Source organism: Canis lupus, chromosome 33 (genome assembly GCF_003254725.2).
Source record: "Canis lupus dingo isolate Sandy chromosome 33, ASM325472v2, whole genome shotgun sequence".
NCBI classification, from domain to species: Eukaryota; Metazoa; Chordata; class Mammalia; order Carnivora; family Canidae; genus Canis; species Canis lupus.
The window spans coordinates 19323747-19349611 of NC_064275.1; the positions used below are offsets into that span (position 1 = coordinate 19323747).

The window sequence follows — 25865 nt, forward strand, 5'->3', positions numbered from 1 at the left end:
TGAAGAATGTTTTCCCTTGGGATTAGCATAATTGTATTTACAAGATGTTGACCAACATTTAGCTCTATTTATCTTACTATGCATAGCAACATGCCTGAAACACCTATCTAGAAATTCCCAGCATATCACCAAAAAAAAAAAAAAAAAAGTAATTTTAAGATTAGTTGGCAGAAATTTCTGTTGATAGGTATGGCCATCATGTCGTTACATGAACAGATGGTCAAAGTGTGTCCATTTCACTGACAGTGCATTATGTGTGTCTTTTTATCCCTGAACAACCAAACCAAACAAAAGCACAACACAGAAGAGGTCATTGTGCCTTCCCTCATTTGGTTGGCAGCTTCATCTGTGAAAATATGAAAATAAAAAACAAAACCAACTATAATTCCTGCATAGTATTATTTCTGTATAACATTTGATCAAATAATTAAGTATTCATATCCAAAAGGCATCCTGGTGTTTGTGAACTGAAAAAATACATGGAATCCTTAAAAATCCTTTAGCTCCATGACCTTCTATAAAAGGGGAAAAAATAGTCGTTATTTCTTGTTCTTTAGGTTTTTTAAATCTAACCAACAGTTTATATGAAAAAAAGCAAATTACAACTCTTGATTGGTATTCAGGTCTCTTAATAAAACCTCAGGAAAAAAATATTGAAAAAAAAAGTAAATCCCCACATTAAAATCTATTTCCCTTTGAAATAGAGATGCTCTCTCTTTGTATGTAATACTTTTGCCGAATAATTTTTAAATGTTCCAGTTGAAATATTTATAACCAAATGAATTAACAGTCTAACAGATATCCAGTCACAAACTACTACATTTTATACCGTGAGATCTCTCGAAATACACACACACACACACACACACACACACATGTGTTGCTGTTTGGATGCTTAATATGGTTGCTTCATCTCTATAACCAACCTAAAATGTAGTTTTCCTTGATTTTGTGAAATAAAAATGAATAATATTGTGAGGAAAAGGAGAGATTAAGAATATATTTCTATCTATAACAGCTAGTAGTAAAAACAACAGATGAGAATTATATTGCTAAAATGCATCTACACATGTGGCTATGGAAACTTCTGTGCAAAAATAATGCTGTTACCCACCTTCAAAAAGAGCTGATGAAGTATAAGGTTTAAGAGTACATCTTTAGTACTTCTGTACCTTAAAATATTGCCGAGTATTAATTTTTCATCAAGTTGTCATTTTCTCTGACATTTGGTTTTATTAATCAAGGCATTTATCATTAATTTGTAGAAAATATCGTAATTAAGCCAAATAAAATAAAATCCTTAAAAGGTTAAAATTAGAAAGCAGGTGAATTAGAACTTTGACATTACCCTGTTGACATACTGGAGCATTTTAGAAGCATGGGAATCAAGTTTTTGCAGAGAGTTTGGTGCCTCAATCTTGGGACTGGCTGGTTTTTAAAAAAATGTTATAAAGATTTGATTTAAAGCTCTCTGACAGTTTTGACATTCAGGTGAAAGTACTGCTGCTGCATTTGGAACAATTTGCATATCCCACTGCTAAACGGAATGTTTGAGGTGTGCACTGGTGTAAAGAAATTAAAAACAAGCTATCACACATGCTTAAGTGTATGTATTCACAAAACTGATGGTTGGATCGCAGCACCCCATCCCCCTCCAATGTAATCTGTGATTTACTCTTCTATAATAAATTACCCTACCATGTTATTCTTGCTGGAAGATCTAACCATGCATGTAAGAAGCAAAGTAATTACAGCCCCCTCTTGTCTCAGAAACCTTCTTCAATCCCTATGAGCTCTTCATACACAATACAGCAACACAAGTCTATTGTACACTTCTTGCCTGAAATTCTAGACTTGTGACTATAAGTAGCCACTAAATCTCATCCGCATGGTTTCTTGCACGGTTTTGTTGTCTGCAACAAATGCATTTTTAGCTCATATAGTTAGTTGTAAAGCCCTTCCGAAGGAGGAATGGTGCTGACTTTTTGGCTTTGAGCCAATATGTCTATTTAAGAAAAGGGCAAGGTATAAAATCAGAAATGTTCTGAACTGATTTCAAAAACAGGGAAGGGCCATAATGCATTCCCATATTCCCATATAGAAGGAAGAAGAAGTATAGCAACACCCAATTAGGCTGAGACGTTCTGACATGACACAAGGGTTCTTCTTTTTTGACTTACAATTTCAGATTATTCTTTAGAGACAGAAAAAGATATATAATGTGTTAAAGGGCAATAAAGACCTGAGGCGGTAAACCCAAGACCTTAAGTATTATGAAACTTTTCAAGAAGATAAAACCCATTCAAGAAAATATCACTGGACATTACCTTCAGTCTTCAGAGTCTCAAAGGGCAATTCTTAATACTTCTTTTAGTGTGACTGTAAAAAGAAAATACTTAAAATTAGAAATCTTCCAAGGAAGCAATTTACATTTCCATAGCTTGTTTATAACCTTGAGAAGTAGGTAGCTGAGTTTGTGTGTGTCAACTAAGATCTATAATTTCCAAAAGAAAAATAAAAGCTAACATATTCATTTGTATATGTGAGTACAAGTACACAGTAAAGTGTGACAAAAATATATTATTTAAATCACGGTAGCTACAGGGCTTAGATGTAGACCAGGGTCTTTATTACAGTATTATTAACAGTTTTCTTAATTTACACAATTACAGGTTTTTACATTTATGTTTGTATAATTGAAAAAAAAAAAAACGAATCCCAAATAGTTCTTAGCCGTTGTATTTGTTTATTCTTAATTAATAGAGATTTTGCAAAGATCTATTGTATATAATACACTGGTAAGTACTGATGAGTTAGGAAAAATACAAACATAAAACACAGGCCCTATCCTCAAAATAATGAGTGAGGCTGGAGATCTGCATAAAGGAAGATAATCTATAGAATAAAAAGTAAATGGACAGAAAGAAACAGGGAACAGAGGGTAATATGTTCAATATAGCTTGAACTGGTGTATAGTACCTAATGCACTGACATGAGAACATGGCTTTATGTTTTCTGTCTCAGCAAGCAAGGCTATTATTGCAGATTTGGAGGCAGGGATGCCAAGCAAATGGATGAGCCACTTTTAATTCTTTTCCATCCAAATGCATTTGATGGTATAGACTCAAAGCTAGGACTGAAGTCAGGAAAACAGGCAGGATGTTGAGGTGCCTTTAAAGGCTATTCGATGAGTCTGAATATAAAAAAAATTTAACTAGAAACAACTCTCCTATTAAAAATTGAATTTGATATTTTATGTCCTTGGAAAGTTCTCCCTCTAAATTTGCTATGAAATCTCAATGATGACCTTGATGTCATATTTACTAATAATCTCCACAGAGATTCAGCCATTCAAAATCTCAAAAGCAGTTTTACTAATGGAAGTACATACATAAACATAAGCCAATCCTATCATCCAGTGCATCTACAGTCAAAAAAAAATCATTAAAATGAAAAATATCTAAGGATTTTAATTGATTGGATCTTTAATATGCATAAATAATATTTTATGAAGGGAAAACAAAGAATTAAACAGCAAACTATACCAGTAAACCAAAACAAACCTGAGTTTAAACTGTACTGATAAATGAGATTGAGGAAAGGAAGGTGCTAGTACTGTTATAGTTGGGATACATGAGTAATACCACATTTACTGTGTAACACCAAACTTTAGAAGAAGCACTGAAAATTACAATCTTTTAGGAGTGTGATTAGAACCATTAATCAAGGATAAACAGAGAATATAATCAGGAATAGAAAAAATGTTCAGATTGTAGGGATAGGTGGGGAAATTTAATTTGGAGAAAATTAATTTGGCCATTTTGTGATGTATTATAAAAGTAATTTTTATTTATGGAAGTGCCATAAGGGCAGACATTGTCTTTTTTCACTCTGTTCCCAATTTCATGAACAGTGTCTGCCATATACTAAGATCAGTGAATATTTATTGAATGAAAGAATGAACAGCCTGACCAACTATAAAATAAGCACAAAGTCTGCATCCATTTACAGATAAAGAAATTTAGACATAAAGAAGTTAAATTTTATATATTAAACTTTGCTCTTTCACTACTGTAAACTTATACAACCCATTGTTTAGTCTTCCATTCAATATTCAGTGTAGTAGTGGAAAACAAACAATAAGCAAACAGGTTGGTAAACTTATGTCATATAATTAGTACCATGAGTGCAAACAGTAAGGTAACAGCATTGAGAATGACATGGGCTGATATTTTAAACAGGTTTGGACAGGAAATCTTCTCAGAGGAGGTGACAATAAGAAAAAGTTTGCATGAAGTGAGAGAGTCAAATAAGTGTCTAGGGGACTAGATGGGCTATTGTTAAGAGGCAAATAAGTTAATATATATTACCTTGCTTTGTATAATGCACACAGCAAACAAAACTCTTCATATCTATTATTTTATTATGTTGCTATTATTTTATGAATAATGAATTTCCCCTACTAAATTATAAATTTGTCAAAGATATTCATCTTTCTCTCCCTATGGCTCCTTAAATAGTGCCTAGCAAATATCCAATAAAAATTTACAGAACTGAAAACAGGAAGACACAATTATCAGTTCATTAATTAGAAAAAGTAAACAGACTGTATGAATCTGAAAAAGTCATCATATTTCATATGCCTGAGTCAATATAACTCTGTTAAAGCAATGTTACTTCATCTTTTCTGGGTTTAAAAGAAAGATAAAAAGGAAAAATACATAAAATGGCTAGAGTCAGTAAATTGTAGACTTAAATAAAATAAAAAAGAATTAAAAAAATAAAGGTACAATATTAGGCCACTACCTTGACCACGTTCATGCTCTGTCTGCCTCCACCAAATTAATACATTTTTCTAGTGCAAGGATTGTAGCACGCAGATTTCCAATTCACATACATGTTCCTAATACAAGTACAAGGACTGGTATATAGCAAACATTCCATAAGTCTTTGCTGAACTAAATTGAATTAGAACTATCTTTAGTAGTTCTGATGCTTTAAAGTTAGCTGAAATTTTTAAAAATAAATAAAACCAAATAGGATGTCACAAAAGAAAAAAAAATCTAGTATTTGGTTTTGACCCTCAGCAAAGGAGTAGAGGACAAGGTTAGTTTTCATCAATGATTGGAATATAGGTGATGGGGTGATATTGGCAGTGGAAGAGACAGATCACAACAGACCTCAGGGACTCTAATATGGGATAAGGATTACATGTAGCATTTTCACAGAATTGAGACTAATGATATAGGAAAATAAATTTTTCTGTTCCCTACCTCTTACCAGGAACCGAAATATAAATCAGATTGATACATCTTAATATAATGAGTAAAGAACTATAAGAAAACCTATGTATATAATTTTCTGAATTTTGGTGAAAATGCTTTTAAGCCACATAGACAATAGCAGAATATAAGAATAAAGATTTATGAATTTCACTACCTAAAAAAATTTTTCAAAGTAGAGTTAATAATCTTTATAAATAAATAAAATGAAACAAAGATCTCATTTTTTTTCAAGTGAATAGGCAGTTCAGGATAGAAAAAACCCAAGCTAAGATATATATAAAATAATAGATAAAAATCTATAACAAATATTCTTTAATAAGCTTAAAGATGTAATCAATTAAAATTTGGCTCCTAGGAATCTAAGAGATCTTTAATTAAAATTTCAAAGAAATGCACAGCCTGAAATGTAGAAAACTGGAATGTAGAAATCTTAAAAGAAGTTTGAGGCTATATTTATATTGTAAGCATACTATTATGTAAGAGAAAACAAAATGCATCAATTTCAGTGTTAGGACTATTACAGTTATAATTTCAAATAAGTAAAAATTAAAAGCAAGCAAGATACCTTAGAACAAAATAAATGGAAACTGCTAAAGGCTTCCTTTATTGATAATTATAGAAAGTAAGTCTTCTTCATTAAATAAAATTTTAAATATGAAGTTTGACTGTACCTCATCAAAAATGGCAAATGGAAACTAATGTATAATCCTTAAAAAACATCAGGAAGAATGTATACATAAATGGCCAAGAGGACAAGATGCAATTCCTCAAAGACTGGAAAAGACTAATTCAGTTCTAGTCTATAATCGTGCTTCTTAGAATGAAGGTATTCATTCTGACTTTGGATATTGCCAGAGTTTTTAAAGCACCCAAGAATCTAATAAGTTCTATGGTAGACTTCTCCAAAAATCCATAAAAATGACCTGGCCAAACCCCATAATGAAGCCATCTAAGATCAAATCAAGTTCTACTGAATCAGTCTCTAGGGCAGCAACAAAAGACTATTCACTTGACTCATTCATACTTGCTGTTAGGTATTTCCGTTTCCCCTCCAACCAGAGGGGAGAGGTTCAGAAAGATTATGTAATAAATACTTCTTTTAATCCTAAAATCCAGTCTATTTCTTTTTTTTTTTTGCCACTTGTCTCTTTAAAATAACTGAATCCCTTTCCTTTATTATGTGCAGCTTTATTCTGTTCATTTTTATTTCCCAATAGTAGAATGCCTTAAATAAATTCTTAAAAACCAACACACCAACAAATAAATAAATTAAAACTCAATGACTATAAAAAGTACACAGTCTAACCTGCTTAATTATTAACAGGTAAACAGAATGCATTTCTGAATTATTTACTTAAACTCCTTCAACTAAAAACTTTAAAGTTTTTGAGCTTAAAATGTATACCCTTCCTAAGAATCCATAAATTATTTTAAAATATTCTATTAACCAATTTTAATAAAAGTAATTAAAAAACATCAAAGTAAATGTGAATTTAAACATTGAGATAAGTGCATAAGAAATACAACACATTTTTAAGATTTCAGAGATCAGTAAAATTCCCTTCTTTCCAACTTTCCCTTGTCCTCTTTCAGGTACTTTATTCCATAGTATACTTGGACAGAATGTACAGAAATATTCTCTATTAAATTATATTAATAAGATGGATATAATAATGGGTTTGGAGCATTTAGATAATGTTCTTACTCCTAAGCATATCATAAGAAATATGCAATGACAAAACTATAGAAAATGTTAATAATTCCAAAACTAGAAGGACAAAAAGAAGGCATGAACAATAAATAAAATTCACCATTTTCTCAAGTAAGCACTGATTATCTGGAATGCTGATGAACTGAACTTCTAGTTTGCTGAAGGTTCACCAGAGAAAATAGTTTTTGTTTAGATTTTTTTTTTTAACTAGAAACCTAAGATAACTAGCAGATTTTCCTTCATTGGTAAATAGGATTTTATAATTATATCTTCATTAAAGATGAAAAATGTATACTGCCATAGAGGATATTTCTTAAACTTTTGGGGGGTCCTAAGCCCCTCTGAGAAGATGATAGAAAACCGATTATCTCTTTCTCTAGAAGTGTACATGTTCACAAAATTTTATATAAATTTCTAGGAGTCCAGGTGATGTGGGAAACTAAGGCAAAAGAAAAAAATCATATTTCCTTACTGCCTACATCTCATTGACAAGTCCTTGAAACAGGGAGAGTGATCTTCTTCCAGGAACTCAACTGCCTCTATGTTGACACTTTGCTAATGGCAAAAGGCAATCTTAGCTTAACATTATCCCAAACCCCCAGGATTTGGAAGTCTACTTTAATGTATAAAACATAAAATTTTCTTCGGAAACTTCCTTCATCTCTCCCCCAACCCCACTCCAAGAAATATCTTGGCAATCATCCTCTAAGCATATGGCGCACTGATAAGACATCTGAGGGATCTTATGACTAAAGTTTTATTAGACAGTAATAAATGATCTTTTCCTAACAAGAACTAGCCCCCTCGAGGTCCTGGAAACCTTGCTGCGAAAATTCCTTGGAGATTTTATGTTATCCCTAACCCTCTCCCAACTTAAAAGTATATAATCAGTCACCTAAACCCCAGTGCAGTTCTTTCTGCACATGCAACCTGTCCTTGTGCTTTAATAAAACCACCTTTTTACACCGAAGTTATCTCAAGAATTCTTTCTTGAAAGTTCAATCCGAACCCCAACATTTCCACATCAAAGGGACCCACAAAAGATCATTTGCCTTCTAATTTTACAAAATTGTAAATGCATAGACATTGGAGATTGCACTAACAAGACAGTGAGACTGGGCATAACAAGGATGTTTAAAGTTGCTTTTTGAAGACATCTCTAATAAAGAAATATTTTCTTATGATTGGTTTCCTTTCTTCTACAAGGGGAGTGTAAAAACAACTATTTAATTTAGTCTTAGTTAAAGGTTAAGTTGGTTTTCTTTTAGGATAATTTCACTAGCAGAGTTTGAGCTTTAGAGCAATATAGTGCTGTTTTCAAATCATTCCACATTCTAGAAGACGCAACAATTTTCTTACACTTTTGTAACTCTCAGAGGAGGCAGGGTCAGAGAAAGCTATTTATTTTTTTTTAATTTATTTTTTATTGGTGTTCAATTTACTAACATACAGAATAACCCCCAGTGCCCGTCACCCATTCACTCCCACCCCCCGCCCTCCTCCCCTTCTACCACCCCTAGTTCGTTTCCCAGAGTTAGCAGAGAAAGCTATTTAATGTTCACCTTTACTTCTAAAGATTATCAGATAATCACAAACATATAAACATTCCCTATATTCAGGTTTTATTCTAAGTACTTTTATGTATATTTGCTTATTTAAACTTCACAAAAACTCTAGAAGATGGGTAGCTAGATATCAGATGTCATTATTCTCATTTTGTTGATATGTAAACTGAGGCATAAAGAGATTATGTGATTTGCCAAAGATCGCCTCTCTACTGAATGGCAGAACCAGGATCCACACCTAGTCAAACTGGCCACAGAATCTGCACTTCTACAAACAGTACCACATGTTCAGTTTCAGTAATGAATTGATAGGTTTTCTTATGTGGTTTTACATTTAACACAAGTCCACCTCTTCACTACTACGCAAGACACATTCATACTGTTTTTTCCTAAACATATACATTTGGGGAGTTGTTCATATATTGTTGACAAAACTGGCACCACCTATGTGCAGCTGGCAGTTATATACCACTGTTAACTTCCCAGAGTCAAATGCCTAGATGAAAAAATAGGGCATCAGTATCTCAGTAAATGTGGACTCTACAATAAAAGCTGACCCTTCATTTTTATTTTTGGAAATAGTTCTGGTGAGATACAAAATTGAATAATTATATAATCTAAGGGCCAACCAAGACAACAGGATAAATGGCCCATATTGTAATAACAGTTCCCAAAGGTGAGGGCAGGCAGACAAGTTGCTTTTGTAGCTAAAGCTGCAACAACGTGAAAATTTTCTTGGTGCATCTTTCTCACTGTCTGGATTGAGTGCTCCCAGAGATAGCAATAAATTTTTATCTCATTTGTTTTCAGAGAGCCAACCTTAATATTTTTAGGAGTCCCATAAAAAGTAAAGGCTGGAAAGAAAGAGAGAGGGGGGTCCTGAGAGGGAGAGAGGAAGGAAGGAAAGAAGGAAAAATGAAAGAAGAAGGAAAGAAGGAAAGAAAGAAAAGAAAAGAAGAAAAGAAAAGAAAAGAAAAGAAAAGAAAAGAAAAGAAAAGAAAAGAAAAGAAAGAAAAGAGAAAAGAAAGAAGAAGAAAAGAAAGAGAGAAAAAGAAAGAAAGAAAGAAAGAAAGAAAGAAAGAAAGAAAGAAAGAAAGAAAGAAAGAAAGAAAGAAGAAGGGAGGGAGGGAGGGAGGGAGGGAGGGAGGGAAGGAAGGAAGGAAGGAAGGAAGGAAGGAAGGAAGGAAGGAAGGAAGGAAGGAAGGAAAAGAGAAAAAGAGGAAAGAACGAACAGAAAAAAATCCCATTTTTATAGTTTGTACAGAAAAGTTTTGAGTTATAAATCTGTTCCACCTAATTTTTATTGAATTACTTCCTAAATATAAATGCAATCAAGCAAATACCAATGAGATACAAATACAAAAGGGCAAAATGAGGCAGAACGTTTAGCGTCCTGAAAATGGTTAAAAGTCAGATAAACAGGAAAGAAAGCACAGCAAAGGCAAACAGGAATATATATGCAAGAATACATAACAAGAAAGAACCTTGGTAACTGAGGCAGCTTTTCATCATTAGAGCCAGGGACTTTTATGAAGTGATTGATTCCAATGCAGCCAAGCCTCCCTGGGAATGAAAACCTGGTTAAAATTAAAAGTATATCTGGAATAAAATACCATCCTCAGCTCCTTTTGTCTCTAACTCATCCTACATACCATAAAAAACACAAATATTTGGAAATGATCTAGCTATTACTTATTCCCTATAATGATTCCCAATCACTTACAATATCGATCCAATGTGTTCGGTTTGCAAAGCCCTCCATAATTTGATTTCATTGTGTATCCTCTCTTCCAATTAATGCAGAAATTATACTCTCTAATCCAATCAGAAATTGTACCCTCCAAGCCAATCAGATTAAACCTGTATACATTGATTTGACAAACATTTAGTGAAGCCTTTAATATGTTAACGAGTATTTATGGAACTGAAATCTACATGGTCTTGGAGCCAAAGAACCAATGCTAATCTTCAATTTCTCCAAAACTCTATCTCAATGCTTTCCCCTCTCACTCTTCTATTCCTACCCAGACACCTATGCATAGTCTTCCCTTGGATTCAACAAAAATTGATTCAGATATAATCAGTTCAATCCCTCTCATTTTAGCTCAGACACATTTCAGTTTTGAAAATATGATCATTGAAATACCTAAAAATATATACTAAGAGCTAATTTATGCACTGTTCCCACCAACACTCTCACACAAACACAAAACATGGTGGATCTTAAATTAACACAACACATACACACAAACTCTTACTAGGATCCAAACATGCTTGTCTTCTATTCCTTTATCAGGCCACAGTTGTTGGGGGCTTTTGAACTTGTTCTTCTAAGGCTCTTCTCCCAGATTATTTAATGATGGCTTCCCTTTCTCATCATTCAATCTTAACTCAGATGGCACCTCATTACTCTTTATCCTGCTATCCACACTTTCTGCCCCAAGTCACTCTTTATTCTACTACCCAGTTTTCTTTTTTTCACAGGTTATCACTCTCTGCAATCATTTTGTTTATTGATAAACACATTCACTGTCTATCTTCCTACATTAGGGATCCTATCAGTTTAGCTATACATAATTCACTGTCAAATTGTTTGCATTCAGGCATTATGCCTGGCATATGGTGAGCATGCAAATATCTGAAGGATAAATAAATAGATACAAAAATAATTATTAATATTCAATCCATAAATATTTATCAAGCACAGTGAACAAAATGATTTTTTTAAAGTTAAAACCCAGGCTGAGGAATGTTCTGCCCCTAACATAATTACATTTGGAGAAAGATTCAAGATAAATTTGGTGACAGAGAGTTCTAAACAAAATAAACTGTCAGAGAATTAGACCTAGCATGTCTTGATACTTAAGACTAACATCACTGTTTTTCTCAACTACAGTTCCCTTCACATTCCACCATTAAACCCATTGATATATCATCATCAACTTTTATAATGTCAATAACGGTTGAATGGAACTGAATGAAGGCAGTGACAATGTCACAAATCTTATTTTGTATTTTACTGCTGAAATGGATGAGTCAGTACTCATGAAACGTGGAAGAGTTAGAGTACTAGACCCTAAGTGTAGTAACATGTACAGATTCACTGCCTTCTTCATACAGTGTACAAACATTCTACCTATGCCCAGATTTGACTATTCTAAATGCTTCTAAAGATTAAAAAAAATCATTCATTTAAGCTAAGGATCAGAAAAAAAGCCATGTGTGTAAAAGGCCAAATGATAAATATTTTAGCTTTGTAGGTCATACAGTTTCTGTCTCAATTACTCAACTCTGCTATCATCTCATGAAAGTAGCCATAGGCAATAAATATATAAACACATAATATGCCTATATTTCAATAAAACTTTACTTACAAAAATTGTAGGGTCATCAGGGAAATGCAAATCAAAACCAAATCACCTCACACCAGTTAGGATAGCTATTTTCAAAAAGACAAGATAAAAGAAAGGTTGGTGAGGATGTAGAGGAAAAAAAAAAAAAAAAAAACCTTTGTGCACTATTGGTGGGAATGTAAATTGATGCAGCCGCAATGGAAAACAAAATGGAAGTTCCTAAAAAAATTAAAAATAGAACTGCTATACAATCCAGCATTTCCACTTCTGAATATATACCAAGGGAAATGAAATCACTATCTTGAAAAGATATTTGCACCTCATCACTGTAGCATTACTTACAATAGCTAAGACATGGAAACAATGTAAGTGTTGATAGATGGATGAATGCAGTAAAAAAAAAAAAAAATTGGCATGTATATACAATGGACTATTATTCAGCCATCAAAAAGAAGGAAATTCTGCTATTTGCAATAACATGAATAGATCTTGAGGGCATTATAAGCAACATGAAATAAGTCAGACAGATAAAAACAAATACCATATGATCTTACTTACATCTAATGGAATCTTATGGAATCTGAAAAACAAATAAAAAACAACAACAAAAGAACTGAACTCATAGATACAAAGAACAGCCTGGTAGTTGCCAGGGTATGAGGGAGTGGTGAAGAAGGGGGTTGGGTTGCATGTGAAATAGGTGAAGGTGGTCTAAAGGTACAAACATCTAGTTATAAAATAAATAAGTCCTGGGGATGCAATTTACATCATAGTGACTATAGTTTAAAATATTATATTGTATATTTGAAAGTTGCTAAGACAGTAGATCTTAAAAGTTCTAATCACACACACAATATTGTAAATATGTGTGGGACTGAATGTTAACTAGACATATTGGTAGTTATTTTGCAATATATATATATATCAAATCATGTTGTACACCTGAAACTAACATACTATCACATACCAATTATATCTCAATTAAAAAAAAACAGTTGGACAGATTTGTTGACCTTTGATACGAACTCATGAGTAAAGCTTACAGAATTTCTATACAGGAGAGATTTAGCAACAAAATTTAATTAGAGGGGGTTATGAGGACTTGTATTAGAAGCTGTTTTTACAAGATATACAAGTTGCTTTTACATGAATTATAATACTTTTTGGGGGATTGATGGGAATTACAGGGGACCTAAACCCCTTAGGTCACTCTTGTCACTGCCACCTAATCCCATAATCAATTTAGGCATATTCTTGGCATTACATTTTGACATTATATAGAATCGTATTTTCATAACTATCCAATCCATCATATTATTTGTATCATAACATTAAAATTATTTTTGAAAAGTCACAAAATACTTGGTTGAAGTCTAAAAAATACATTCTCTTTATCCATGTTAATTTTGCAATTTTATTTTAAACAACTATTAATTTTGTCAGGCATGATTTGTTTGTAATAAACTTACTTTGTTCATTGCTCATGATTTCTTTGTCTTCAAGATGTTTACTGATTTCTCTTCCAGTGTTTTATTGAAAGTGTTGTCAGGCCATTTCAGGTTACATTTTCATTACATCTATTATAAGAATTGTTTCTCCCTCAAATTTTTTTAGGTCTTCTAAATTTCCCAAGTAAAATACAGCTTCATAAACCCAAAGTATTAAATACCCTTTTACATGATTCTGATACCTATTTTCAAAAGACATTCTAAAACTCATTTTATGCTTTTCAAAATAGTATTCCAACACCAAAATAGCTGCACAATTAAACTAAAATTTGGTGTGTAAAGATTCTAAATGATAGCACATTGATCCACATTGTCATGAGATAACTTATTTACTGATCAGTAGCACTATCATTTTCTATTCTCCACTTTACAGTTGCTGTAATAAATTCTACTGCCAATCAGCTTTCATTAAGCTATCAGACCTTCTAGTTGTGATAACCAATACTCTACCTTTCTGTCACTCAATTTCACTCTATCTCTTCTGGCTACATAAATCTCTAAAGACTATGGTGTCAAAATATTTTTTTAGCTTCAACCGCACTTCTGTAAAAATGTGAAAGCTATAACATTTAAATGTAAAGTTTACTATTAAATTACATTGCATGTCAAACAACCACGAATTTTAAAATAAAATGAGAAAATATAAGATTTTAGATAATATTATAAAAATGCTTCAATCGGATTCAGTATTCAATAAATGAAAACACTTGAGAATTCTAATAAAAGTAAACCTTGAGATGGTTGAAATATCCATTCTAAATAATGGGAACATTTAGGTAATTGTCTGTACAAAACAAGGATCAGACTTTCTGAGGTCACAAAAAGCTTGACCTTCCCAGGTAAGTCGAATGCTGAAAGCTTACTACTAAATTACACAATAGGGATAAGATTGTTGAATCTATCTGCAAATAACATTTTTGAAAGCTTCATAAAGTAACTGATTTGTTAAAGAAATAAAGGAAGATTCTCTTCTCTGATATGAAAGATCACAAAACATTGCAATATTTACAAAAGAGGAGGAAATGCCCATGCCTCACTTGTGAGAAATGAATACCTCCTTTGTTACCTATGTTCTTGCTATGTACTGAGAATGTTGAAGCAAAGAAGTTCCAAAAGAACACAGGTTTGCTGATCCTGGGTTCCTGTTAACATAACATGCTAGAACAGAAGCTTTCACATACAATCAAGATGACAGTTACATGATCTTTACTCAGAGGGACCAATTTCCCCCTATAACATGAGCACAGTGCAAATCACAAAGTGCCAAAAACTGAGTATAAGTGCAAACCTCTCAACTTCACTCAGGTATCAGCAAACGGACCAGTTTAGCTACATATGAAAAGAAGTCAGGTCCAAGGAGTTGAAGGAGAGGGTAGACTGGCATTGGGAGAATTTATCTGCCTGTGTTAACAATTCATCTGCCTTACTATAAAGAATTGAACCAACCTTGCCAAGCTGTCTTATTGTATTCTTACCCACTCCCCATCCTCTCCCTTAGCTCTCCTCCTCTCAACTATTGTTCTCCTCTTAACAGTCTCTCATTCCACTTAAACTCTTTGACCTCTCTTTCTCTTCCCCTCCCTCCCACCACACACACAAAGAGAGAGAGAGAGAAAGAGAGAGAGAGAGAGAGAGAGAGAAATACACACTGCGTGATGTTAACTGTTAAAGGATATTTTTTCTTTGGAAAAAAAAAATCACATATGATTATTGATATGACAGCACAGAAGTATGTTAGCCAGTGGAGAATTAGGGCAACATGATCCAAATCAAGTGCTAGTATACTTACCATGCATCTTCTGTAAGGTGATTACCATGCTATAAACAAACTTGACAAAGATTCACATAAAGATCCTAATGGACCTATTGGAAGTAAAGCAAGCTACTGTGAAATGCTATTAATTGCAGTGAATATATCAGATTCTACTAATGTGACTGTGTCTCTCTTTCACTTCAAATACACAGATATTTAGGAAATTTTGATAATTAAAAACTGATCCATGTTAGAGTGAAAGACAGAAAGGGATACCTCTGAGTGTCAGAAAAAAACAAAAACAAAAACAAAAACAAAAACAAAAAACAGAGAACTCAAAGCTAGAGCAAATGGGGAACGAGGGGCTGAAGCCTTGTTGGAATCCAGAGCATCATATTCACACAAACCCAGATATTTAGGATGACATATGGAATATCAACACCAATGTGTGGACAGCAGACAAGACCTAAAGCCAAAGAGATGCATGGAAGAACAACTGAAACACTCTTATTAGAGAATACCCAATCCATTAGATTAGGAGTAGAAAAAATCTCCAGACTAGCATGGAGAAACAGTAAAAAATACCCAAATCCTTCGTAGGGATCCAGGTGATAGAAAGTCACATGAAAGAAATGTGAAATTCAGATATGTCCCTTGGGTACCTTAGGAATCAACATTTATATACCCTATTTTTAGAACTTAAAATCTAAGCTTAAAAATTAACACAAAACAATCTGGATTTCTTTAGACTCTTATAGGCACAGATCTAGGGTCACAAGACAGAAAGGAATTCTAAAACACTTTGCAAAGAGCTACAGAACTCTCATGTAACAACCTCCTTCAACTAAAAAGAAGCTCACTAGAATATCAGAAATACAGCTCTACTTTTGTTCATTCAGTCAACAACTATATATTAAATATCTGTTGAAGGCAAGAAAATACAGTGTGAATAGAGCATCATTCCTGTCTTCAACAAGTTTATGTCCTAGTGAGTTAGACAATGGACATAGAACATAAAATATAATGTTCTATACAGATAAATGCTACGAAGAAAAAAGCAGGATAAGGGAAAAGAGAGCGAAGATCTGAAGAAGCAGGTATTTTCGATAGGATGCTGACAAAAGGGCATTCTAAGGTGAAATTCTGGCAGAATTCTGAACAAAGTAAAAGACTTCATCATGAGGCAGAAGATACTTAGAGAGATGACAACAGTCAGTCAAACATCTGCCTTCAGCCCAGGTCATGATGCCAGGGTCCTGGGATGGAGCCCACCTTGGGCCTCTCTGCTCAGCAGGGAACCTGCTTCATCCCCTCCCTCTGCCTGCTGCTTCCCCTGCTTTCTCTATCTCTGTGTCAAGTAAATAATGAAATCTTTAAAAAAGAGAGAGAGAGATGAGACCAAAAAATTAGTAAAGATATAGAAGATTTAAGCAATAGAATTAATAGTTTTGAATTCCCTGGTATGTAGAAACTTTTCCCCTTGAGGATTGTATGTTCTTGTCAAACTAACATGCAGTATTTTTAAGATTCAATGATTACTGATCCATAAAAGAAGTTTCAACAAACACCAAAGAATTTGTATCATACAAAGCATGTTATTTAACCACAATGCAGTAATACCAGGAATTAAGAAAAAAAAAGACAACTTAAAAATCTCTATATATTTGGAAACTAAAAAACACATTTATAAATATTCCATGAGTCAAACTATCATAATGGAAATATTAAATATTTAACACTAAACAACAATAAAGACACTACATATCGAAACCTGTGGGATGCAGCTAAAGTGGTACTTAGTAGAAAATTTATGGCTTTAAATGCATATACTACATGTTAAAAAGTTGTAAAATTAATTAGTTAAGGATGTAACTTAGGAAGTTAAAAAATAACAGCAGAATAAAGTCAAATAAGGAGAAGGAAATAAATAGTAAAGAGTATAACAAAAATTAGTGACATAGAACCTATATACAATAGAGAGAGAAAATGGGTTCTTTAAAAAGACAATAAAATGGTTTAAACCATGTGAAATTGTCAAAATTCAACCTAATAATAAAATCTATACTGATCAAAATATTATTAATCATTAAATATTAAGCAAGAAAAGGCACTAATTGGAGGCTTTAGGAATGAAGAAAATATATCTCTAAAGATAAAAGAAACACTAAAATATTATGAGAGAATATACTAAACAACAAAAGGGCAATCAACTTACGAACTGAAATGAAATGGGCAATTTCACAGAAAAGTGCAACATAACAAAATCAATACAATAAAAAATAGAAAACCTGAGTAACTTTATGATCAATAATTGATAGCGAAATTGATACTAATAAAGAAAACATGAGAAAGGAAATGTATATGCCAATCTCACTTAAGAAATTCTAAAGGAAATAGCAAACCAAATGTGCAAAATGCATGTGCATTTGTGTATATATACACATAAATACATAATAATTATAGAATACTTATCCCAGGAATGTAAGAACTATTCAACATCAGAAAATATAAATACAAAAACACTAATTCAAAAAGATATGTGCACGCCTGTGTTCACTGCAGCATTATTTACAATAGTTAAGATATGGAAAGAACCTACGTGTCCATCAATGTAGGAATGGATAATGAAGGTGTGATGTATATACACAATGGAATTCTACTCTGCCATAAAAAAGAAGGAAAGCTTGCCATTTGTGACAAACACAGATGGACCTAGAGGATATTCTCTAAATAAGATAAGTCAGATGGAGGAAGACAAATACCATAAAACTTAGACTCTAAAAAACAAAATAAACAAAACAAAAAGAACAGATTAGTGGCTACCAGAGGGGAAGGAGTTACACAAAATGGGTCAAGGGGCTCAATTTTATGGTGATGGGTAGTAACTATGTTTATCATGGTGATCACTATGGAGTGTATTTAGATATCGAATTATTAATGTTCTTATGCTATACACCTAGTTTATAAAATCTTATGTACCAATTTTACCTCAATAAAAAAGAAAATATATTAAGTGATATACGCCATATTGAAATTAAATGAGAAAAGCCATACTTCCCTCAACATAAACAAATAAAAAAAACTCCAAACATTATAAACATGAAATAGCCTAAGAAAAGATATTTGCAACATACATAACCAGTGAAGCATTTCTATTCAAAATATATAACAAGCTACAAAGAATCAATAAAAAAATAAGCATTATAACTTTAAAAGCTGCTGAGAGAATAGAGATGGAAAATCAGATAAAATAACATCTAATTAGGCAATAAGAATAAGAAGACAAGCTCAACTGTATAAAAAGATAAAATTAAAGTAGCAAATAGATACACTACTTCTATCTTCTTATAAAAAATTTAAAAGTCTATATCAAGATCTATAGCTGGAAAAGATATGGAGAAAGGGGAACTCAGAAAAATTTGGAGACCAGTTTTCCATTTCTTTGTAAAGTTAAAAATGTATATTCTCTAAAGCTAGCAATTCAAATACAGAAATTCTCTCACATTTACACAAGGTGATATTTACTGTGAAATTGACTGTAATAGAAAAATTAAAGAGAAAGAAAGAAAAAAGAAGGAAGGAAGGAAGGAAATGAAGAAAAGAATGAAGTTGAGGGGAATGAAGGGGATGGGAAAGGAAGAGAAGAAACACTTAAATGTGCATCAGTAGGAAATGGATAAATTGTGGCTCAGTCACACAATGGAATAACACTGCATTATATACAGTGGCTAATATGCCTGGGTCCATGGGTACCAACATAAATAATCCTAAACATAATATTAAGTGAAACCAAAAGATGTTGCAGAATGACCCAGTATTTCTCAGTTCACAAGAGCCCTCAGTGTCTCATTATTATTTTTAACAGAGCCCTTAGTGTCCTAGTAATGTTTTCTCAGCAAACTTAGCCTAAAAATATTTCTAATAGAACCATTTATTTTGTAGTTTAGTTCTAAACAGCTCAATAAGTATTTATGTCCCAGCCACTTAGTGGTCGTACAAAAAAATAATAAACAGAAATTGCAAGGAAAATATTATTTTAACTCAATGCTTACATAGCCATCCTTAAATTAGTTATTATTGGGATGTATGTGCCTGTTGAGGACTGTAGAACTTCTCAAACCTTGAAATCAGTTTGGACACTGCCACCTTTTTCCTTTGTTGTATATTGATTTTCACACAGTATCTGCTTTCTATGACACCACTTACCCAAAAAAAAAACAGCTTCTCAAAGACAACACAATCAAGAAGAATGTGCTGAAATTAAAAAGCTGAAATTGTGAACTATCTCAAACTAGTGGCTGATTTGGTATCTGAAAGATGCTGAATATTGCCATGTTTCTCTTAAAAATTTAAAATATCCCACAGCACACCTGTAAGTTCACTGTGGCACTCTGGGAGCACCATGGTACCTGAATCGGAAACCATGGCATTGGAAACCATGAGGTATGATGTACATAAATGTTTTTTGGTATCCAAAACTACTCCAAATTTTGAGGGTGACATGCAGGCAAAATTACAATATAAAAATAGTAAAAATATGGACTGAAATAATATATATATTAACCTCAGGAGAATAGTTGCCTCTATGTAAAAAAAGTGAAATGTAAAAGAGAGGACTCTTCAACTACTTCCGTAATGATTAATCTCCGTAAAAATTTTCTTAAGCATATATGATAAATGCTAACATTTTTTAAATGAATGATGGGTATTTGGTATTTATATTAATTCTGTGCTTTATTATATTTTTGAAACAGTTCATAAAAGAAAATAAGAAATGACAAGCATTGTTAAGTTTTCAAAGGCTTTATATAAGCAGCTGCTTTTAGCATACCATTCTAAATCCCAAGACATCTGGTTACTGTTAGACCTGCTTTTCCACAGTTTCCATTTAGAATCATTAAACTATCCACTGGTAGTAATCTAACATTTAAAGAAAAAAAAATCAGTGCAAAGACCTCTATTTCCTAAGCTTCACCCTAAGTTGCAAATGTTGTTTTTATTTAATAACTTTGGGAAAACTCTCAGCAGAAATGGGATGCAAGCACTTTTTATCCTCTTCCTTCAAAATATAATTATTTGCTCATTTTACTTACTGCAGATAATGTCACATGTGGTAGAATATAACACTTATTCATTTAGTACTATCACAAACCCCACAGATGTCTGGTCTATTGCAAGATATACACCTATTCCCAACCTTAGTCTTAATCTGTTTATTTTTTAGGATACTAGAATATTCAGAATTGCAACTGTAGTGAATCAACTGATGCTTTATGGTTATGTTGGGTGTACATTAAGTTTTTGTTAGTTGCAATTCCCCATGTTCATCTTCCCTTTGCCTTCCCCCAGTCCCAATATGTTTAATTATTATTACTTCTTAGAAGCAAGAAACTACAGATATTGTGAGAGTGTTGGGAATATTGACAGATTTTTAGAATGTTTATGTATCAATCAAGGCTTTATGATCAATAACATCAGCCATAATAATAAGTTAAAGAAGACAGCAATTATCCCATGTGCACCGGCCAGACCACACAACTTACTCTAAACAGTCCATTTTGAAACTTACTCTAAAAAGTGCGTTTTGATAAAGACATGGTCATATCAGAGCCTATAAAGAAAAACATAGAGAATGGTGAGAAGTCTTGAAATAGTGGGGATTCTGAACTATAGGAAACAAAGTGAGGGTTTGTTGGAGTGGAACAGGGTGAGGAGGATGGAGTAGTTGGGTGATGGGCTAAGGAGGGCACGTGATATGATAAGCACTGGGTGTTATACACAACTGATGAATTATTGAACTCTACATCTGAAACTAATGATGTACTATATATTGGTTAATTGAATTTAAATTAAAAAAACAGAAATAGTGGGAATAGTTGAAAAACTAGGGAGAGTTGTCTTAAAAAATAGAAGACAGAGAAATCTCCAGCATCAACATGTTCTTGATAGAGTATTATGTACATAGAAGAGCATTTAGTTATAAAATCACTGGAATATTGTAGCCTGGATCTCCAGGAATGACTTCTGGGACCACACTGCAGAATCTTCAGGGTGATGGAAATGTTCTAGAATTAGACGGTAGTGATGTTTGCACAACTTTCTGAACATACTAAAAGCCACCAAATTGAACACTTTAGATGGGTGAAATTTTATGATATGTGAATTTTAACTTTTCAAAGAGGTATCCATTATATTTAGTAATATAAGTAGTATAAGAAAAAAGGTGAGAAGTCAAGAAACAAAACAATAAAAACATGATTTCAAAATGGGAGAAAAGAAATAAGGTAATAGCTCTTCTTTCAATACTAGCATAATTGAAAAGACTGCTTATGTCTACACTTAAGTGAATTAGCTTAAACTTTCATCTTATATGTTCCCAACCTTTGATGATTACTAGGAAGAAACGATATGTAGAGCCTGCCCTCTCTAATCTTGATATCCTTTCTCAGAAATAATAATAAAAAAAAAACACAGGAACCTATGCTCCAAAATATTGCCAATGTTGTAGAATTTTGAAAAGAAAAATTGCACTCTACAGTGTTTTCCGGGTTTATTAAAATGACTACTTTCATTTTTCTTTAAAGTATTACAAGATAAATTACAGCCCTCAACTTTTAAGACTTTTTTTTAAGGATTTTTATTTATTTTTTCATGAGAGACACAAAGAGAGGTGGAGACACAGGCAGAGGGAGAAGCAGGCTCCCTGTGGGAAGCACAATGTAGGACTCGATCCCAGGACCCCAGGATCACAACCCAAGTCAAAGGCAGATGTTCAGCCACTGAGCCACCCAGGTGCCCTCCATTTTTAAGAAAAAGTCAGAACTACTCTTTTATTTCCAATGAATACATGAATGAATCATAATGTGGTTGGAAAAGCATCATGCCATATCTGATGTATATTCCAGAATAACATTCAAATATGAAAATGAAAATATGAGATTGCGATCACTGTCAGTATTATGAATATATTATGAAAGGCTGTTTTCTAGTCACAGAAAAAATAGAACAATCAGAAACCATATAAAAGCAAAGAGTAATTGACTATATTTATACTAGCTTCGGGATTTTTTTAAGAGAAAACAAGAATCATGCATTAAAAGTATACAAGAAAAAAAACAAGAAAAAAAAATAAAAGTATACAAGACTCAGTTGCTTTTTTACATACCATGGATTAACTAACTGCTGAAATTTGAAAGTAAAAGCACAAAAATATTTACATTAGGACCAAAATATTAAATAAATTCTTAGGTATAGATATAATCAAATATATATAAGATCCATATGAGGAAAACTACAAAATTTTGATAAAAGAAATCAAAGAACAAAATAAATGAATACATATTCCATGTTCATGGATATGAAGACTCAATATTGTCAAGATGTCAGTTCTTTCAACTTGATCTATTGATTCAATGGAATTTCAATCAAAATTTCAGCAAGTTATTCTGTCAATGTCAACAAACTGATTCTAGGGAGGGACAAAAGACCTAACTTAGCACGGAAGGAGAGTAAAGTCAAGACTGACTATAAAGCTATACTAACCAAAACAATATGCTACTGATGAAAAGATAGATCAATGCAACAGAATAGACAGAAATAGACCTAAATAAACACATTCAATCAATCTTTGACAAAGAAGAAAAGGCAACATGTGAAGCAAAAATAGTCTTTTCAACAAATAGTGTTGGAACAACTGACATCTACATGCAAAAATAAATAAATAAATCTAGCTTCTAACAATATGCCTGTCAAAATGTCAAAATATTATCTCAAACTGGATCATTGACCTATAGGTAAAACATAAAACTATAAAATTTCTAGAAGATAACACAGGAGAAAATCTAGGTGATGTGAGCTTGGCAATTAATTTTTGACATAATACCAAAAATATGATCCATGAAAGAAATAATTGATTAATCGGACTTTATTAAAATTTTGAACTTCCATTCTGTGAAAGACAAGTCACAGACTAAAATAAAATATTTGCAAATCATATTTCTGATAAAGGACTAGTATCCAAATATACAAAGAATTCAAAACTCAACAATAAGAAAAATCCCCAGTGTAAAAATGAGCAAAAGATCTGAACAAAAACCTTACCAAAGAAAATAGATAGCAAATAAGCACACAAAGAGATGCCCAATGTCATAAGCCATGAGAAAATGAAAACAATGAGATATCACTACACACTTACTAGAATGACTAAAATCCAAAACAACTGACAATACCAAATGCTAGTAGGGATATGAAGCAATGAGGACTTCATTGCTGGTAGGAATGCAAAATAGTACAGCCACTTTGGAATAGGGTTTGGCAATTTGTTATAAAGTTAAATATAGTGATCTATGATCTAGCAATGATGCTTCTTGGTATGTACCCAAACTAGTTGAAACTTATGTCCATATAAAAAACTGAACATAAATGTTTATACAGATTTATTTTTAACTGCCAAACATTGGAACCAACCAAGGTACCTGCCCTTTAACAACTGAATGGATAAACAAACCATGGTGCATCCATACAATGGCCTGTAATTTTGCACTAAAAAGAAATGAGCTATCATGTCACAAAAAGATATGGAGACAGGGTGCCTGGGTGGCTCAGTAGGTTAAGTGTCTGCCTTCAGCTCAGGCATGATCCCAGGGTCCTGGAATTGAGCCCTCCCTGCATCAGGCTCCCCGTGTAGCAGAGAGCCTGCTTCTCCCTCTCCCTCTGCCCCCTACTCATGCTTGCTCTCTCTAGTGCTCTCTCTCTCTCTCAAATAAATAAATAAAATCTTAAGAGAAAAAGGAAAAAAGATCTAGGAAGATCTTAAATAAATATTGCTAAATGAAAGAAGCAAGTCTGAAAAGGCTATATACTGTATGACTGCAAGTATATGATATTCTGAAAGGTAAAACTCTAGGGATCATATAAAGGTTACCAGGGGTTTGGAGGCATGGAAAAGAGGAGTATAGGGAAGATGCATAAATAATAGGTGCAGCACAGAGAATTTTTAAGTCAGTGAAACTATTCGTATGATACTCTAATGGTGGACACATGACATTATGCATTTGTCAAAACCCACAGAACAATACAACACAAGGTAAATGTTAATGTAAACTAAATACTTTAGTTAATAATAATGCATCAATATCAGTTCATCAATTGTAACAAATACACTATGCCAACGTATGAGGCTATAATAATAGGGAAAAGGGTGGAAGATGAAAAGTGAGTGAGTGTCTGTGAACTTTGTACATTCTCTTCGTTTTTCTGTAAACCTAAATGCTCTAAACATAAAGTGTATTAATTAAACAGAAAAGTTAAACCACCTATTTCTAAAATCAAGGACAGGAAAACATACAGTGCAATTTTAATATATATATATTTTTCAATTCCTTATGACAGACAATCAAGATGGAAAGAAGAATATGAGAGAGGAATCGAAAAGGTAGGGAAGGTAAGACAAAGCTAAAAAGGGAAAGGAAGGAGACAGAGTAAGAGAAAGACACAGACAGGCCCCTATAAAAAACAGACAAGTCACACACACACACACACACACACACACACACACACAGAAGGATGAAACAAAAGACAAAGTGTTTGTGATATGCAATTGAATTAAATCAAGGCAAATCCTATAGTGCTGGTAAAGTTGAAAACAGTACAATTTTCACTGTGACTAGAAAGTAAAATTTTCATTTTTTTGAAAGACATAAGCCATGTTCTATAATTGAAAAAGTTACTTCTTCCTAGAATGTCCTTTCTTCCATCCCCACCTGCCATTTGTGTCCTTCTAGGTTCAATTTAACTGTAATGTCCCAGTTAAAACGAATCCTTCCCTCTCCTGTATTTATGTAGTGCTTTGTCACTCAAAGAGAACACTTCCATCTGTCTTGTGGGAGAGTCATTGAAAGGTATTCCCCTCCCTTACTATTTTTTTCTTTGCATTTTTGCCTCAGTGTCTACTACAGTGTTTTGCATAATATACATGTTCAATAAATATTTACTGCACTGAAGTGAAGATACCTATCCAAGAATCAAAGACTTAATACTCTGTCGCCATGGAGGTAATACCTTTATTCCATAATTCTACCATTCTCAAAGTTGTATCTCTTTTGACACTGCCTTTAGAAACTGCACAAAATCACACAAGATAAGTGGCTTTATAAGTTTTGTTTTGTTTTAATGCCCTTGTTGATCATGCAAAACAGGCCATAGTCCTAGAATTCTAAGAGTACTGTGAATAGAGTGGACAGGACAAAGGGCACTCAATTGGAGTAGGTTGTGGAGATGGAGGTGAGGAAATGATAAGGGATTTATAGAACTGTCCAGTCAGAATAGGCCAGGGTTTGCTATGGCAATAAACTTGGTTCTATTCAGTAAACATGGTTCTAAATTACTCTTGATTACTTCTAAAAATCGAGTCAAATTAAAAATTAAAAGTAGTTGTCAATGAAAATATTCAAAAGGATATGTTGTTGGCTCTAAAGGCAATTCCAACACATTAGAATGTTTAGAGCAATGGCTGTACTATTTAAAAGAAGAAATATCTTGCAAGGTGACTACTTTGCAAAGAATAATACTCATTTGGATGCATAAAGTTCCATTACACAATAGACAGCACTTGTTTAAAAAAAATACAAGTTTTAGAATATGGAGTTGATTCTTTTTATATATTAAATAAGTGTAAATCAAATTTTATGAA

At 32.9% G+C, this 25865-nt stretch overlaps 1 protein-coding gene across 30 annotated transcripts in view; it reads right to left on the reverse strand.

The window, feature by feature from the left end:
* ZBTB20 (zinc finger and BTB domain containing 20) overlaps positions 1-25865 on the reverse strand; it is a 773610-nt gene that overhangs the window by 623488 nt on the left and 124257 nt on the right. For 24 of the 30 annotated variants that reach the window (XR_007407881.1, XR_007407882.1, XM_049105202.1 and 21 more), the window contains one exon: positions 2328-2379. The gene's annotated coding sequence lies outside the window, so the exon portion shown is untranslated. Of the gene's footprint in view, positions 1-2327; positions 2380-10045; positions 10121-11935; positions 12001-13383; positions 13492-14431; positions 14490-25865 lie in introns of those variants that run through there. The other 6 variants (XM_049105208.1, XM_049105212.1, XM_049105210.1 and 3 more) reach the window with 5 other exon arrangements.